Consider the following 4113-nt stretch of genomic DNA (forward strand, 5'->3'; position numbering starts at 1 on the left):
CGTCCGGACGCTGCGACACCGCCGACAGCCAGCCGCGCGCAGACGCGTACGCGGCCGCGTAGTGACACCCACGCGACTCTCAGATGCACTTCATGGGCCATGTCCGCGGAGCCTGGGCGCGGTCACCGCCTCTCCCTCCGGCCCCTCCCTCTCCTTTCCCGGCTTCAGCCGGCCTCCCTTCGCCCACGCACGCACCCCGCATCGCTCAGTCCCCCCGACGCCCCCGCCGGCCGCCGCGCCGGGTTCCTTCAGCCGGGTTCCCCCAGGACCTGCAGGGAGCGGCGCTGGGCTCACGGTCCCCGTCTGGCCCCGCCTCACCTACTCTGCGACCTTGGCAAGTTACCCGGTGTCTGTGGGCCTGGGTCCTCGCACCTGGTCCCAGCTAACAAAGCGTAAAAGCCAGCCTTGGAAAACTCCCATTTTTCCACGGACCCTTCCCAATATCAATATTAGATCATCGTTTTTTATATAATTTTACTGACATGTAGCCTTTGTTTTGTTTTTAAGATTTTCATGGGCCTTAAAATTTTTATTTTTTTAAATGTGAGAAATAAAAACCTTAAAGGTTTTTTCTTTCTTTCTTTAAAAGAGATGACCATTTGGGGGCCGTAGGCTCCAGCTCCAAGCAGACAATCCCTCCACAGAGATGGAGTTGGTTGGTGACCCCGTGTGCCACATAGTCACGGAGATGTCCCATGCTCCCAGAGTTACCACAGGAGGGAATAAAACCGACAAACATTTCCAAAAATTCTCCCCCTTAAATAAGTTCACACTCTAATGGGCGTAATAAAAGACACACAGGTCAAACCCAGAGCATGCCGTGGGCTTCGGCCTCAGACCAGGACAAGTTAGTGGGGACTGGACTTACCGCCCTGCCCGAAACAACTAAAAAAAGGAGCAAAGACCCCAAGCAACGTTCTTCAGACATTGCATCCCAGGCAGCTCAGGCAATGGGACCCTGGAGTGAAGGGAAACTAACGAGCTACAGGCCGCAGTGGAGGACGGAGACCCAAACACAGCCGCAGCCTCCTGACTGAGGTGGGGGACAGAGGGAGTGAGAAGTCACAGGGCAGAGCACAGAGACAGGACAGCCGCCTGCACCCAGCGCTCAGCAGGGGGTCTCGAGTCTGCAGCCGGTGCCCACCGGGGCATTCGCAGAACCTACCAGACAGGTGCAAGAGGAAGCAGACCCTTCCAAGTTCGCACAGGGCTGGCAGGAGCTCACCTGTGTGAGGGGGGAAGCGAAACCTAGAAACAGGTGCACAGAAAGACGCTGCCTCGATCCGCCGGCCCACCCGAGACCACACCCGGCCCCACCAGCAAAGCTTAAAAGCAAGCCTCGAAAGGGTCCGGTCATCTCTGAGGAACTGAATTGCATCCGAGGAGCAAACATAAAGTTATTTAAATGAGAAGATAATTCAGCACCCAACGATGTAAAATTCACCCACGTAAATGTCTGACAGCCAGTTGAAAACACTCCCAGGCAAGCAAAGCAGCAGCAAAATGCGAGTGGGGAGAAAAAGATGTTAGAAACGGAGCCACGAGCGACACAGATGATGCGCTGTCTATTTTAATGTCCTTGATGGCAAGGATATTAACATAGACGTTGCTAGCGTATTTCATATATGCAAGAAGCTGGGGCATAGGAGCGTGGGAGACCACGAGAAAGACAAACTGAACTTCCGAAGATGAAGGGTAGGTCTGTGATAAAAACACACCGGATGGGATCAACAGCAGATTAGACCGCAGACGAAAGACTAGGGAACCTGAAGATAAAGCGTTAGACTCTCCTGAAAAACTGGATAAAGAACAGCAGCGTTGAAAGGTAAGGTTTGCGCTAATGCTTGTATTAAAGCTTCAGGGAGCCGCTGGCCTCAGACGCACAGTCGGAGCCCCAGGAGAAGCAAGGACGAGGGAAAAGAAAAACAATTCTGAAGAAATAATGGCTAAACTTTTTCCAAATTTGGTGAAAACTAGAAACCCGTGGAACCCAGAAACTGAATGGACCCCAAGCCCAAGAAATATGAAGAAAACGACACCGAACCACATCGCGATCAAAGTGCTCAAAACCAGTGATAATGAGAAAACACGGAATGCAGCTGTTGCACAGAGCACAGCGTGGAAGGTGATGACGGCGGATTCTCGTCAGACGCAGCGCGGGCCAGTACAGGGAAGCGACGTTCGACATCCCCCCGACGGAAACGAAATAAACGATTGGGAATGATACGCTCGGCGAAAACACCTCTGAAAAGTGAAGGCGAAACGCAGCTTTTCCCGACACGCAAAGGCAGAAGGAACGGAAACATTTCAAGAACTGTGACATGAGGTTCTCTGGGCAGAGGGGACGCTGTGTCACCCGGGGACACGCATCACCGGGGCACCAACGAATGCCAGAAACGGGAGACGGAAGGCAAGTTTTTCTTCTTTTTAAACTACTTTAGAAGGTAATCGACTGTTTCGAGCAAGCGTAGTAACAGTATGTTAGAGAATTTCTAGCCAAGGTCAAGGTAAACTCCATGACCACGGCAGTGCAAACGGGCGGGGAGATGAGAAGCAGAAGTTCATTCTACTCCGTGGACGTGAAGCATTTCTCGAACGTGGACCGTGATAAGTTAGAGATGTGGGCTCTACACACGAAAGTAGCCACTGAAAAAGAAGCAAAGGAAAATCAAAGAGCTCCACCCAAGGAAGCAACGAAGGAGATAAAATAGAACCATCAAGAATTAATCTATTAGTCAAAGAGAAGGCAGAGAAAGAGGGAAAAAGAAAAAATGGGACAGAGAGAAGACAGACGGCAGGATGAGAGACTGAATCCCAACTACTCAAGTCACACCACACGGTCCAAACGCCCCGACTGGAAAGCAGAGGTCGTCAGAGTGGATCCAATGGGGCAGAGCCGAGCGTACGGGGCGTTCGAGAAACACGCCGTGCGTGTGAAAACACCAGCGCGGTAAAGGTCAAAGGATGGAGGAAGCCACACGATGCTAAGAGAGAGCAGGCGGCGGGAACGACCGCATCCGCATCACGCAAAGTGGGCTTCGGAGCGAAGGACATTAACCCGGAGTGCGGGGGAGCGTTACGTAACCGTCGGAGGGTCGGTTCGTGGAGGGGACAGGGAGTCCTAATGTTTATGCACCTAACAGCCGAGCTTCCAGATACACAAAACAGAAAGAAATCAACACCGCTGCCTAAAGAACTGACAGAAGCGGACGAAACCAGCATGGGTAAAGCGGGGCGGAGAAGGCTGCCCGCCGACCCCGCCTGCTGGGCAGGTGAGTACCGCTGACCGGCGGGCAACGCGGGGCTTCGGGGACCGGCCGCGTGTGTGCTTAAAAATCTGAGTCTGACCTGAGTTGGCCCTCTGCATCCGAGGATGCCCAACCGCAGACTGAAAACACAGCTGAGCATTGAACAACACGGGTTTGGACTTGAAGGGTCCACTTGCTGTCTACGGGTGAGATCGCACAGTTCAAACCCGCACTGTCCAGGCGTCACCTGCAGAGAACGCTTCGCCCAACAGGACACATTCTTTTCACATACACACAGAGTGGTTTTTGCCAAGGCGGACTGTATTCTGGGCCGTAAAACAAACCTCAATAAATTTACAAGCATTCAAATCGTGCAAATTGTTTTCTTGAACTACAGTGAAATTAAATGAGAAACCAAGAACAGAAAAATATCCGTAAGATCTCCGAATATTGAGAAACAGAAGAATGCATTTCTAAATACCTTATGGGTCGAAGGAGAAATTTAAAAGGAAATTCGAAAGTATTTCCGACTGAATGAAAATGAAAACAATACATCAGTTGGTGGATGCAGCTACAGCAGTGTTGAAAGGTAAGGTTTGCGCTAATGCTTGTATTAAAAAAAGATTTTCTTGTTGACCTTCAAAAGAAAACAGTCAATTATATCTTACCAGCAAAAACAGGTTTATGTGGGAAAAACACAGAATTGCAATTCGGGACACGCAACCTATAGCAAAAGCCATCAGCAAGTCCAACGAAGGAGAGGAACAGTCAACAGTATTTTATAAAAAAAAAAAAAAAGGAGGAAATCGAGAGGGATCGTTTGAAAAAGTCCATTGGGTCGAAATGCAGGAGTTCGCAGTCTGCC

Source organism: Pteropus alecto, unplaced genomic scaffold, assembly GCF_000325575.1.
Source record: "Pteropus alecto unplaced genomic scaffold, ASM32557v1 scaffold105, whole genome shotgun sequence".
NCBI lineage: Eukaryota > Metazoa > Chordata > Mammalia > Chiroptera > Pteropodidae > Pteropus > Pteropus alecto.